Raw genomic sequence first — 15,539 nt, 5'->3', positions numbered from 1 at the left:
TTGTTTATCCATTCTATATATAATAGTCTGGAATGCCTTTCTTAATTTAAATGTTCGATTTTGTGATAATCGTAGGTACACATGTAAATATAAGAAATAATACAAAGAGATCATGTGCTTTTTACCCCAATGGTGTGTGCTTTGCTAAGTCCCTTCAGTTGTGTCCAATTCTTTGCAACCCATGGACTCTAGCCTGCCAGGGTCCTGAGTCCATGGGATTCTCCAGGCAAGACTACTGGAGTGGGTTACTATTTCCTCCTCCAGAGGATCTTTCTGATCCAGGGATTGAACCAGTGTCTCTTACATCTCCTGCACTGGCAGGTAGGTTCTTTGACCACTAGCACCACCTGGGAAGCTCTCCCCCGGTGGTAACATCTTACAAAACTGGAGTATAATCTCACACTCTGGATATTTATATCTTGATACAAGACAGAATATTTCCACCACCAGGAAGATCCCTGACATTGCCCTTTTACAGCCACCCCCACTTCCCTCCTGCCCCCATTCCCTCCTAACCTCGGGCAACAGCTCATCTGTTCTCAATTTCTATAATCTTTGTGATTTTAAGAACGACAAATGGGACTTCCCTGGTATTCCCCTGATTAAGAATCCACCTGTCAATGCGGGGGACCCAGCTTTGATCCTTGGTCCATGAAGATCCCATATGCTGAGGGGCAACTAGGCCCAATCCCACAGCTACTGAGCCTCTGGGCCCTAGAGCCCATGCTCTGCAACAAGAGAAGTCATTGCAATGGGAAACCTGTGCACCACAATGAAGGGTAGCCCCGCTGGCTACAACCAGAGAACACCCACTCACAGCAATGAAAGACCCAGTGCAGCCAAAAAGTACACGTGTGTGTGTGTGTGAAGTCGCTCAGTCGTGTCCGACTCTTTGCGACCCTGTGGACTGTAGCCTGCCAGGCTGCTCTATCCGTGGGATTCTTCAGGCAAGAATACTGGAGTGGGTTGCCATTTCCTTCTCCAGGGGATCTTCCCAACCCAGGGATCGAACCCAGGTCTCCTGCATTATAGGCAGACGCTTTATCCTCTGAGCTACCAGGGAAGCCCTTAAAAAGTACATAAATGTTTTAAAAAAAAGAATGACAAATGAATTCATTTTTTTAAACATTTAAAAAGTACATAAATGTTTAAAAAAAAAGAATGACAAATGAATTCATATATTGTATGAACACTCCAGTACTCTTGCCTGGAAAATCCCATGGATGGAGGAGCCTGGTAGGCTGCAGTCCATGGGGTCGCTAAGAGTCGGGCACGACTGAGCAACTTCACTTTCACTTTTCACTTTCATGCATTGGAGAAGGAAATGGCAACCCACTCCAGTTTTCTCGCCTGGAGTATCCCAGGGACAGAGGAGCCTAGTGGGTTGCCGTCTATGGGGTTGCACAGAGTCAGACACGACTAAAGCGACTTAACAGCAGCAGCCGCAGCCGCAGCAGCAGCTGAGGGCTGGCTTTTTCTCACTCAGTATAACTCTCTGGAGATGGCACCTAGACTGTTACATGTTTGTTCCTTATTTCTTTTTGTTGTTAGTTTTTCATTTTTCCTTTGTCCCTTATTATGACTAAGTAATATTCCATAGAGAGCAGAATTTGTTTAACCCTTTATCCATTGAAGAACATCTGGGCTGTTTCCTGTTTGGAATCATTTGTTATGAATAAAGCTGCTATGAACACTATACACATTCATGTACAGGTTTTTGTGTGAACACAGGTCCTCATTTCTCCTGGAAAAATGTCCAGGAGTTTAATTGCTGGGTCATATGGTACAGGCAGACCTCAGAGATACTGTGGGTTCAGTCTTAGACCATCATAATGAGTCCATGCACAACAGCCCTATTGGACTGAGCTGACGGTAGAAACTCTGATGTAATGACTGGTCCTGCCATTTCCTGGCTCTGACATCTTAGACAAGTCGTGTTACCTCCCTGGGCTTCACCTTCCTTATCTCTTCAATGGGGAGAAATAACAATAACCTATGATTATGTTTGTGTGTGTACCTGCTACAGATCTTCAATACAAATAAATGCTATGATGGAGCTTGTACTTATTAACCACATACTGCTCACCAGGCCCAGAGTTAACCAACTTGCCAAACACTAACTCTTTGACTCCTCGTAAGTTGACGGGAAATAATATGGCTTTTTAAAAATCAGTGTTTTACAGAGGTGGAAACAGGTTTGTTACGCAGTAAGAACTAACTGATACAAACTGAAAAGACCTCGGTAGAGGCATTCTATATGGGCTCAGTAATTCCACTCTCAGAAATTTAACCTAAGGCAATAATCATGGTGACATGCAAAAACACAATCAACTCTCATTACTCAAGAGATATATTCTATAAAATCACCACACACACTAAATGAGTGAATATTGAATCATTAATTCTGGGAGAAATATAAAATAAGGTTCCTACAGGCTTCTGGTCACATGTTCACCAACCAATCATATATAACATGGTTTTATATATAACGTGTGCTTCTGCTTGAAGACATCTTATTTAACATGTACATTGTTGAGATATATATATGTGAGTGTGTGTGTGTGTGTGTAGTTGATTCAACTTTCCAGGCGGTACAGTGGTAAAGAATCTGCCTGCCAATGCAGGAGATGCGGGTTTGATCCCTGGGTTGGAAAGAATCATCCCTGGAGAAGGAAATGACAACCCACTTCTTGCCTGGGAAATTCCATGGACAGAGGTCCCTGGCGGGCTACAGTCCATGGGGTCTCAAAGAGTTGGACATGACTGAGCAACTGAGCACACACGCACGCACGGAGTTGATTCACCAACACTGAACTGACAGCCAGTAACAGCACAGCTCATGCCCGAATGAAACGAACACATGTATTTTCTCCATAAGGCACCGTACATCCTTCTTGTCCTCAGTTACTCTAAATAGCACTTCATCACTATACTTGGGTGCCATTATAAGTAGCAAAATCATGCCACAACACACAAATGCTAAAAATGTGGTACTCGATTTATAGGGAAAGGATACTTGTTTACAGTACGAACTGAAACAAGAAGACAGAGCTTTACCTCCTTCAACCTCAGCTGGCAACCTGTGCATTGAGTAACTCAAATTTTTCTCCACTCTGAATGCGCACATGCCCACAAATGACTAATAAAGGACAGTGAGTATGGTTTTGTGGGGGGGTCACAAATTTTAACGAGTAGCTGAATTTGAAAATATAGAGTCCACAAATAACGAAGATTAACTGTTTATATGTGGAAGAATGCTTATCACACCACTATCTGCTAGGGAAACAGCCCTCAAGGGAAACAGTGAGACGAGATGGATTAATATCAATACACTCCAGGGTAGGAACTGGACAGAAGGCTATAAATGAGGGACACGATCAGAAAGACAGATAGGGCTAGGCACTGGAGACAATGCACAACAGCCAGAAATGTCTGCACCTCGCCCTGGAGGCAAAAATGACTTCCCAGAACCCAACCACTGCCCTCTCCTTTCATGGGGTCCATGGTCTCTGCCTCCACGTGTCCAGGTAAAACCTGGACAACATGAGTCAAGGAGTATGGCTTCAGCCTTTTCCCCTGTGAATCCTGACTATTTCCAGGCTGCCAGGAGCCACAGGAGATTTTTAAGCAGTAAAAGTAAAAAAATTTTATGGAAGAATATTTGTTGTTTAATGATACATAAAAATATTCCAGACGCTGTTAGATGAAAAAGGCAGGTCAAAAAACAGTATGTCCTGTTTTTATAAAACACACATTTTGTAATAGTATTTTTGCATCTATGCTCATCAGTGATACTGGCCGGTAATTTTCTTTACACATACTATAATAGAAATGATCTCTGAGTGACAGGATCCACGTTATGGGTGAGTTTCCATGTTACACTTCCTGTTTTGTGTTTTCTACTTCTTTTGCAAAGTTCATTCAATGATGTACATTTTGAAAAACATTATCTTTTTAAAGGGAAAGGAGAAATTCTATAAATTCAAGGTTTATATAAATTCTGAGTTATAAATTTATAAATTCTATAAATTCAGACTCCAAGCCCAGTGTCACCCTCTGACAACCTCAGCAGAACCCCAGCTGGAACAATTTCTCCACACAATGCTCCTGTAAAGTTTCCAAAATTTAAACATGAATTTTGGGGGAAAAAAAAAATCACTCAACCGCGTCAATCTCATTATTGAAATTGAGGTTTATTACAAACCTTGCAAACTGCCCAGGCAGTCTGCAGCAGCAAGAGCTGCAGCTTCCAAAGCTCAACCTGGCCTCCCCTTGCAAACCAGGTGCCTCAGCCTCACCTAAGAAGGGAACTCTTGTTCATAATAGCAACAAGAAAGGCTTAGACCAGAGGTTCTCAACCAGGCCGGGGGCAGTTTTGCTCCCCACTTCCTGCCCGGGGACATCTGGCATTGTCTGGAGACATTTTTGGTTGTCACAGCTGCTGTCACAGCTAGGAGGGCGCTGCTGGCATCTAATGTATATAATAATGAGAGATGCGCTTGATATCCTGCAGTGCACAGAACAGGCCCCATCCCAACCCACAACAAAAAAGGCTTAGGTCCCATGAGTCAGTGGTGGTGAGATCGAGAAACCCTGGGTCAAACATGTACTGTGCTGTGCTTAGTTGCTCAGTCGTTGTCCAACTCTTGGCGACCCCATGGACTGTAGCCCACCAGGATCCTCTGTCCATGGGGATTCTCCAGGCAAGAATACTGGAAAGGGTTGCCATGCCCTCCTCCAGGGGATCTTCCCAACCTAGGGATCAAACCCAGATCTCCCATATTGCAGGTGGATTCTTTACCATCTGAGTCACCAGGGAAGCCAACACAGAACCTTATTAAGTCTGGCTGCACCAGGGGATTTACAGGAAAGATTCCATTTAATCCTCATAGCAATCCTACCTAGGAGATAGGGCCCATTATTCGCCCATTTTACAGAAGAAGAAACTGAGGCGTCTGCTCGGCAGGAAACCTGAGATTATGACTCCATCTTGCAGAATCAGGAATCGTGTTGAAGGAAGGGGACTTCCCTGGGTGGTCCCGTGGTTAAGATTCCACACTTCCAATGCAGGATATGCAGGTTTGATCCCTGGCCGGGGAACTAAGATCCCACATGCTGCGAGGTGCAGTCAAAAACAAAACAAGAATCATGTTGCAGGAATTCGTGGTCAGTCCAATGATTGGGACCAGGGACCATGGGTCCTGGTTGGGACCTGGTTGGGTCCAGTGCTTTCACTGGCAAGGATGAGGTTGATCCCTGGTCGGGGAACTAAGATCCCACGTGCCACGCAGCGTGGTACAGCTAAAAAAAAAAAAAAAAATTCCTAACTCAGCACCTGCACTCTTCTCTCCCCACACCCTGTACCCAAACTGCTGAGACACTGTTGTCTCAGGGCTGCATTTGGAACTTAACGGGTGCTGTGCTCTCGTGCAGAATCAGAACTCCCTGAACACGCAGAGGGACATCACACCAGCCTGCAGTTCTCGGGGCCACAGGAGCCCCTGTCGAGTGGTTTGGATTTGTTCCCTTTTTCTTTACAAGTTTTGATGTTAGTCCCCATCAGTGGCTACCTTTCCCAGCAGAAGAGCTGGATGGAGGATCATCTCTCTTCCCCAAGGAAGTGTACCTCCATTTCTGAGAGGCGAGAAAAATGGCTTTTCCCAAAGGGAGGCTGAGATGGGAGAACAAATGCTCTGAGACACAGACGCTTTTGCCTCCCAAACTGCTAGTAGTAGGAAGGAACCGTGTGATGTGGGGTCTAGGGAGCTCTCCTTCCGTGTCTGCAGGATGCAGAAATTCTTCCAGCTGATGTATTCCCGGTGCCTAGAACAGTGCCTGGCAATAGTATGTGTTCGTTGCTCAGTTGTGTCCGACTCTTTGTGACCCCATGGACGGTAGCCTGCCAGGCTTCTCTGCCTATGGAATTCTTCAGGCAATAATACTGGAGTGGGTAGCTATTCCCTTCTCCAGTAGATCTTCCCAACCCAGGCATGGTACCATTTCACTGGGGGACCCTCAAATGTTGACCAGTCCCCTCTGTGTCCTAGTCACCTGTTCTGTGTATCTCATGGCCAGCAATGGAGGAATGTAGGACCTTTCTGAAATATGGATCAATGAAAAAATACTTTCCTTGTAGAAGGTGGAATAAAACAGCAAAAAAAAAAAAAAAAAAGTACACAGCAACTTCCTTTACAGGGCACATGCTATGCCACAGACTTTGGGTACAGCTCTCTTCATGCTTTGCCTCATTTAATCCTTCCCTAAACCCCATGAAATGAAAGTCGCTCAGTTGTGTCTGACTCTTCGAGACCCCATGGATTCTCCAGGCCAGAATACTGGAGTGGGTAGCCTTTCCCTTCTCCAGGGGATCTTCCCAACCCAGGTCTCCTGCATTGCAGGCAGATTCTTTACCATTTGAGCCACCAGGGAAGCCCAAGAATACTGGAGTGGGCAGCCTATCCCTTCTCCAGTGGATCTTCCCGACCCAGGAATCAAACCAGGGTCTCCTGCATTGCAGGTGGATTCTTTACCAGCTGAGCTAACAGGGAAGCCCAGTAGTGTGAGAAGTAGCTGGAATATGGACGTTATATTAAATATTATTTTTTTTTAAAAATAAAGCTGCAGAGTTAAAAGGGCTTCCCAGGTAGCACAGTGATAAAGAATGTGCCTACCAATGCAGGAGACACAAGAGATGCAGGTTCACTCCCTGGGTGAGGAAGATCCCCTGGAGAAGGGAATGGCAACCCACTCCAGTATTCTTGCCTGGGAAGTCCCATGGACAGAGGAGCCTGGCGGGCTACAGTCAATGGGGTCACAGAGAGCTGGACACAACTGAGCAACTGAGCACACGCGCACACACACAGTTAAAAGAACGCTGGCTGAGGACTCAGACTGCCTGGGTTTATATCCTGGCCAGGCCATTTACCAGTGAAAGAGCTAACCTCCCTGGGCCACGCCTTCCCCATCTGCAAAATGGGAATGTGATACTAGCAGCAGCTTCATAGGGCTGTTATGAAGATTAAGTGAGTGAAGGAATATAAACACTGAAAACAAGGTCCGGCGCATAGCTGGCCCTCAGTGCATGCCAACTGTCGTCATTAACATGACTTCACAGATGAAGACACTGAGGTTCAAAGTCGTGACTGCATTGATTAATTTAACTTGGCTAGTTGATGGTGCGCAGAATCGTGGGCCCTGGTCTGACAAATTCTTGTAACAGCTCCATCATTCCTGGAAGTTCCAGGACCATCTGCCCACCACCCAGGGTCCTGCCTCTGCAGCCAGAGTTCCAGCTCCAGAGTCAGTGAGGACTTGCTCAGTCAGTTCCTAGCTACACAAATGGATTACAGAATGATTCCTCAGAAATCCATGCCCAGTCTCAAAACCCATGGGAAAGACCTGGTTACAGCAATTATAAAACTGCCTTGCAATAATTTGCTTTTCTGATCATCTTCCCTCACAGAAATAGCTACCGACCATTACAGGTCTGTGTGCTGAGTGTCCATAGGCAGACACTGTCTTATTTAATCTGCACAATAGCTGGGAAGGTGCATTGATTAGACCTAGTCTACAGATCAAGAATAGAGGCTCTGACTGCTGCAGGCATGCGTGTGCAGTCACACAGTCGGGATTCAAATAAGAATCTGTCTTGTTTTGTGATGTGGACTCATTCAAGGCTATATTACCAATAGTAACAAAGTCAGTACTCGTTAGAAACAGACTCACAGACCCAGGGAACAGATTTGTGGTTGCCACGGGGCAGGGGGAGGGATGAATAAAGAGTTTGGGATTAGGAGATGCAAACTATTATATATAGTATGAATGAACAACAAGGTTCTATACTGTACTGTACTGTATAGCACGGGGAACTATAATCAATACCCTGTGATAAGCCATAATGGAAAAGGATATGAAAAAGAATATATATTATAGACAGATATATAACCAAATCGCTTTACTATACTGCAGAAATTAACACAACATTGTAAATCAACTATACTTCAATAAAATTAAAAATATACGTATATGAATCTGTCGTGTTTCCTGATGCGAGCTCATTCGAGGCCCTGTGGGACCTTTTACTACCAACCGTAAGAAACTCAGTACTTGTTAATTCATGCCAGGTTCTAGGTCCAGAACCAGTTGTTTCATAGGCATAGCTCATGTAAACCTCAAACCATTGCAACAGATTCTACTGTCATCTTTTCCTTTTGGAAAGGCAACTGAAGCTCAGAGAAGGGCAGAAAGCATTCCAGGGTCACACGGTTTGTTAGATAGGCTAGCTGGGATTTGAACCCAGTACATACTGTTACAACTATGGACTTTTTACACTATTTGCTGCCTCTGTGAATGACTCTAAGCGCAAAAACCATGACTTACACACCTCTGAATCATCTCAACAGTGTCTGAGATGCTGAATAAATATTTACTGAGCATACTAATGATCGAATGAATGGAGCCCTTGGTATTTCTCCAAGTGCTCAGGCAGGTTCCCCAGGTCTGTACATCACGTGGGGAATCTTCAGAGCACATGAGTCAGAGACATGGAAGCTGCTTTGCTCATGATAACCCTTATTCGAGTTGTATGTCCTCTGGTGAAATAGTCCTCGTGAGCCACATGTTTTTATCTTTGACACTTTCAAAAGCTTTTGAGAATCTAGAGAAAGCAAGGAGCAATTAACTGACAACAGACTGGACTTTCTCTGTTGTGCAACTCAGGTTATTAGAAGTTTTAGCCGGGCACAGAAGCAAATTGTGAACATCTTTCCCTGGAAGGGCTCCAGGCCACAAATCAAAAACCAATCTGCATATGGGAACAGCCTGGAAAGGGCTGTTGGTCACATACATGCGTGTATGTGTGTTCAGTCATTTCAGTCGTGTCTGACTCTTTGTGACCCCACGGACTGTAGCCCACCAGGATCCTTTGTCCATGGGGATTCTCCAGGCAAGAATACTGGAGTGGGTTGCCACTTCCTCCTTCAGGGAATATTCCTGACCCAGGGATCAAACCAGCGTCTCTTGATTCTCCTGCATTGGCAGGTGGATTCTTTACCACTAGCGCCACCTGGGAAGCTTTGGTCACATATGGGGCCTTCCAATATACTCCGCATTTCCAGGTGGCTCAGATGGTAAAGCGTCTGCATGCAATGCGGGAGACCTGGGTTCAATCCCTGGGTTGGGAAGATCCCCTGGAGAAGGAAATGGCAACCCACTCCAGTATGCTTGCCTGGAAAATTCCATGGACAGAGGAGCCTGGTAGGTTACAGTCCATGGGATTGCAAAGAGTCGGACACAACTGAGCAACTTCACTCACTCACTCCGCATTTCCAGAGCTAATGGGAACTCCTGTCAAGAGGCCACTTTCAATCATTAGGTCAATTACATGTCAAAGTCAGTGCTGACAATCTGGCAATATAAAAAGGGAAGAAAAAAACTGGCACTCTCCATCACGCGTCTAAAGAATGCTCTGGTCTTCGGTTCAGCATATTATTTACCTATGGCTGTGAAACAAATCACCCAAAACAGGTTAGCTTAAAACAGAAATATCATTTATCATGTCTGGTGGACTGGAGATCTGAAAGAAGCCTTCACTGCGTGGTTCTGGCTCAGGGCTTCTCATGAGTTTGAAGTCGGGTGAAAGCCAGGGCTGCAGTCAGTGGAAGGCTTGCCTGAGACCCCACTTCCATTTCCAAATTGGCCCACATGCATGGTTAACAAACAGGGGGGCTGTTGGTGTGAGGCCTCAGTTCCTCCTCAGGTCTGACTGAGTGCCCTCGGGACATGGTGGCTGGCTTCCCCGGATTGAGCGATTCAGGAAACCAAGACAGAGGCTACAATGCGTTTTGTAACTTAGCCTTGAAAGTCACACGCTGTTGGGACCTCCCTGGTGGTCCAGTGACTAAGACTCCTTCCTCCCAAAGCAGGGGGCCTGGGTTTGATCCCTGGTCAGGGAACTAGATCTCACAAGCCAAAACTAAGATCCCACGTGCTCCAGCTAAGACCCGGTGCAGCCAAATAGATTAAATAAAAATGTGAAAAAGAAAGTCACACTGTCCACTCAGGTCAGCATAATTCAGTATGGAAGACGACATAAAGGCTGGGACTATTAGGAGGTGTGGATGGCTGGGGGGCCCCCTTGGAGGTAGGTTGCCATTTCTGAGAACCAGGTCGAAGGAAAGATGGCAAGTGCTACAAAGGATTTTAGGCACAGAGTTGTTTATCACAGCATTGTTTACAATAGTAAGCAATTGTAAACAATCTGTGTGTTCTTCTACATTAAGGCAGGCTGAGTTGGCTTCAGCACAGATACCCAGAGAGGAACTGGGAGGACATTATCTCACTTTGAGCATGGCTATTTCTGCAGGTGGGCGTGGGACTGAGTCGCATAGGGAAGAAACTGAGGTTCAGAGTGCCCCGATGTGGGACTGAATGAAGTAGGAAGGAGGACAGCTCTTCATTGACAAATCCATCCTGCTAGGTTCTTTCTCCTCAATACCCCCAGGAAACTGAAACCAAGCACTTCAGCTTCTGAGCACCTGTACGGCTGAAACACCCTCTTAACCAGGCTATCTTTCCAGAGGCTTAGCAGCCTGCTATAGGGTTTGATCCCAAGAAGCAGACTGCCCAGCTCAATGTCAGGGGTCAGCTCTCATCCACTTCTCCAATCTTCTCTGTCACCTATGCTGATTAAGACACCAAGGGTTCTCCCCGGTATCCAGGGCTGGAAGGGCCACCGGAGATGCTTTCTCCTGTTAATTACCAACAGACATTTATCCCTTACTCCCTCTCCCTCCACCAGTCCAGTGGAAAATGACCAGCCATTTTCCTGACCTCCCTCCCTACCCCTACCTCCAACACAGTAATTATCAGAGGTTGCAAAGAAAATGAGACCATTTCTGGAAGAAATCTATGGCTCCATCTGTCCCTATTTCCCTACGGCTTCCAGATCTCAAAAAGCTTTCAGTGGATGCAAACACGGGTTTGTCCAACCAGACTGCTGCAGTCTCCCTGCAGATAAAACTGAGTCCTACCCCCAGAGCCTGGGAGAATTCCATCCCTAAGGGAGAAGAGAATGAGAGCCTGAGAGAGCTGGATGCCAACTCTTACTCTGCCTCAGTCCGCAAACCAGAGGTGAGATAGAAAAAGAAGAAGCCTTCCTACTATAATCTGAACAGAGATGAAGCAGGTTGGCACATGAGCACAGGTTTTGGCAGCAAATGGACCTCATTTTGATTTCCGTCTCTGCCAAAGACATGCTGAGTGGCCTTGGGCAGGTTGCTTTGTCTCTCTGTGCCTCCCTTGCCTCTCCTTAAAAAGGGCAGAGTAAGAGGGTCTACATGGGCTTCCCTGGTGGTTCAGCGGTAAAGAATCCGCCTGCCAATGCAGGAGACGTGGATTTGATCCCTGGGTTGGGAAGATCCCCTGGAGGAGGGCACGGCAACCCACTTCAGTATTCTTGCCTGGAGAATCCCCATGGACAGAGGAGCCTGGCGGGCTACAGTTTGTGGAGTCTCAGAGATTCTGACATGACTGAGCACACACACACACACACGCTGAAGAGCATCTACCTCTCACGGTGTTGTGAGGTGTAACGAGATCGCATTTAAAGGCTCAGCAAAGTGTATGGCACAAAATGTGAGCATGGTGAATGGTCCTCGGGATTAAAATGGGGCAGTCCCAGGAAAGAAGGGCTTCCCTTGTGGCTCAGCTGCTACAGAATCCACCTGCAATGTGGGAGACCTGGGTTCGATCCCTGGGTTGGGAAGATCCCCTGGAGAAGGGAACGGCTACCCACTCCAGTATTCTGGCCTGAAGAATTCCATGGACTATACAGTCCATGGGGTTGCAAAGAGTCAGGCATGACTGAGCGACTTCCACTTCAGACCCACGGGACACCAGACTCGGGAACGGTGCCGAGAGCATACATGTGTTGTAAGTCTGGAAATACCAGCACTAAATGAATGGCATCTCTTGTTCTTTCTCTCTGGCTAAATGATTCCCACTTGGGAATCGTGGTGCTCCTTTATCACTTTATGGTTTGTTGAGCTCCAGAGGAGGAAGAGTCTGGGACGCATCCTGGGGTCAGAGCCGGAGGAGCTGGATTCAAGACCAGGCCCTGCTGGCCTAGACGGAGCCTCTGCAGAATTAGGAGAAGGTGACCAGGGTGACGGGGGCAAATTGTTGAATGCCCCTGACCTCACTTTCTTCATTTCTGAAGTGGGGATAAATAAGACACAGCCACTTGGCTGGGATGTTGAGGTCAGCCACTAGATCGCTTGTAGATGGTCAAGCAGGGTTCAAACCCCACTTACCGGACCTCACTGAATTAACTGCACCTGTTCCTCCCCCTAGTCTTTAACACACCCCATCCCATTTCCCCGTGACCTGTGATCAAGCTTGGGCTTTTCCCATCTCCAAGAAAAAAATTCCCTTCCTCCACCCAGCATCGCCTTCAGTAACAGCCTTAACTCTTTCACCAACAAGCTTCTCGAGACTTGCAGCCATTTCTTCAATTCCAGTTGGCCGGGCCAGCTGTCACTGTCCTCTTCTCTCTCTCTCTCCCTCCCCGACCCCGAATCATCTCTTTCCAAAGTCACCAGAAACCTGGCTGCACCCAGGGCTGGCTGGTCCCGGTTGACAGGTGCCTAGTGATCCTGGCCCTTCAAGCACTGCTTGCCCCTGGCTTTGCTGCTGCTGCTGCTCTGGCTATATCATTTTCCGGGCACCCCCACCCCCAAGCCCCTTCTTCTTTATCTGCGTCCTTTCCTACGATGGGGGCAGGGCGTCTCTTCTCAAACCTCTACTTGGCCCACACCTCACTGCCGGCCTCCGGGCACCAAAATCCAATGGCCTCCCAGACATCTCCACGTGGCCACGGCACCGGCACCCAGACGTGAGCTCATCCTTGTCCCCCACCACCCACCTGCCTCCCTCCCAGGTCCCCACCTTAGACAACAGCCCCACCGTCCACTCAGCTGCCCGAGCCAGAACCTTGGCTCTTGAACCAGTCACCTCACGCTATCAGTTCAGCCTCCTGATGGCCTCCCGAGGTCATCGTCTCATCTTCATCCCCGTGACCTCACTCAAATCCAGCCCATTCGTCCGTTCAGTGGTCATTTACTGAGTGTCTGCTGTGTTTCCAGCAGCATGGGAGGCGCTGGTCACTGGCACCTCTCACTGGATTCCTGGTACCCCGTCTTCACTGGTCTCCTCCTCCAACAACATTTTCCTCCCAGAACCCTGAGTGACCTCTCCAGCACAGCGCTGTCCACAGAACTTCCTGCAGCGATGAAAATATTCTGTATCTGTACTGTCCAATATGGTGACCAATGTAGGCACTGAGCGCCTGAAATGTGACTAGTGCAGTGAGGCACTGAAACACTAAAACAAACACTCATTATTTGGCTGCTCCAGGTTTTAGCTGAGACAGTTCAGTTGTGGCAATCAAACTCTTAGCTGCGGCATGTGGGATCTAATTCCCTGACCAGGGATGGAACCCGGGTCCCTTGTATTGGGAGCTCAGAGTCGTAGCCACTGGACCACCAGGGAAGTCCCAAGAAACTGAATTTTTACTTTAGTGAACCACGTGTGTGTTAGTCATCTTGGGCTGACTTATGACTAATACAGTCATAAAAAATATCACACTGGGAGACTTAAACAAAAGAAGTTTATTGGAACTTCCCTGATGGCTCAGTGGTTAAGACTCCACATTTTCAATGCAGGGGGCACAGGTTCAATCCCTGGCTGGGGAAGTTATCATGCTGCATGGTAGAGCCAAAAAAAAAAAAGGAAAGAAACTTTTTGTCTTAGAGTTCCAAAAGCTGGGGAGTCCAAATTTAAGGTGCCAATTCAGTTCCTGGTTTGACCTGTTTTCCTGGCTTATAAACAATATCCTCACATGATAGAAAGCTCTGAGTCTCTTCCAGTTCTTATAAGGGCACCAGCCCCTATACAGTTAGGGGTTTACACGTGTTGTTTAGTTGCTAAGTCATGTCCGACTCTTTTGCAACCCCGTGGGCTGTAGCCCGCCAGGCTCACCTGTCCGTGGGGTTTCCCAGGCAAGAACACTCGAGCGGGTGGCTGTCTCCTTCTCCAGGGCATCTTCCCAACCCAGGGACTGAACCCAGGTCTCCTGGATTCTTTACCACTGAGCCACCAGGGAAGTTCCAGGGCCTCATACCCTTATGACCAGATTTATTCTTTATCACTCTCACAGGTCCCATACATGGGTACTTGGCTTCAACATGACTTTGGGAGAGTCCATGACAATGGGGCTGGGGGCAACCACACTGAACAATGGGGCTCAGGAGGGAAAGTCAATCATGTCCTTCCAGAGTCCACAACCTTCTCAGCTCCTCAGCACCCTCAGGATCAAGGCCAGGCCCCGGACAGCAGCCTACAAGGCCCTGCAGAGTCTGCACCTGGATCATCATTCTAGCCCAGGGGTCCCCAACCTCGGGGATCAAATGCCTAGTGCTCTGAGGTGGAAGTGATGTACTAATAATAGAAATACAGTACACAATAAATGTAATGCGCTTGAATCATCCCCAAATCATCCCCCCATCCCTGTCTGCAGAAACAGTCTTCCACGAAACTTGGTCCCTGGTGCCAAAAAGGTTGGGGAGCGCTGCTCTAGCCTCTACTTGCTGTCTTGACTGCTGAGAGTCTGTAGAAGCCAGAGCGCTGGCCCCCATCGCTGGGCCTCTACACCAGAAACCCCCTCCGCCCAGAACATGTTTCACCTCCCGCTCCCCACACAACCCCCACTTCTTCACCTCACTCTGATTCCCGAGTCGGGGATCCCCCTTAGACATCTGTGAGGGGCCCTCCTTCTGTGTGTGTGGAAGCTGTGAGCGGCAGTGACAGGCTGGGCCAGTAACACAATGCCCACATCTGTGGTCCCTCCCCCCAAGCATGTTCCCCAGGGATAAGGCAGGAAGGTGGTCTCAGGGACCTGAGGGTGCTGACCGGAAACAGGAGCAAGGACCCCTTGATCTTTCCTCTGGGAAGCCAGCCCTTGTGGGGTTCAAGCAGATGATCTGAGGAGGAAGTGTTTCAGTGGGATGAACATGGGGCTTTGAAGTCAGGCCTCGGGGGTGGGGGTTTCTGGGCCCCATTTCTGCACCTCTCATCCACCCACTCAATCCTAAAGGAAATTAACCCTGAATATTCATTGGAAGGACTGATGCTGAAGCTCCAATAGTTTGGTCACATAATGCAAAGAACTGACTCATTGGAAAAGACCCTGATGCTGTGAGAGATTGAAGGCAGGAGGAGAAGGGGATGACAGAGGACAAGATGGTTAGATGGCATCACCGATTCAATGGACACGAGTTTGAGCAAGCTCCAGGAGACGGTGAAAGACAGGGAAGCCTGGTGTGCTGCAGTCCATGTGGTTGCAAAGAGTCGGACAGGACTGAGTGACTGAACAACATCCATCCACTCACGACCCTCTTTTGGTGGGGGGCGAAAGCATGCCAAGTGGCATGTGGGATCTAGTTCCTCCACCAGGGATCAAACCCATGGTCCCTCCAGTAGAA

This window comes from Bos javanicus, chromosome 17 (assembly GCF_032452875.1).
Source record: "Bos javanicus breed banteng chromosome 17, ARS-OSU_banteng_1.0, whole genome shotgun sequence".
Lineage (NCBI taxonomy): Eukaryota > Metazoa > Chordata > Mammalia > Artiodactyla > Bovidae > Bos > Bos javanicus.
This window is presented reverse-complemented; position numbering follows the sequence as displayed.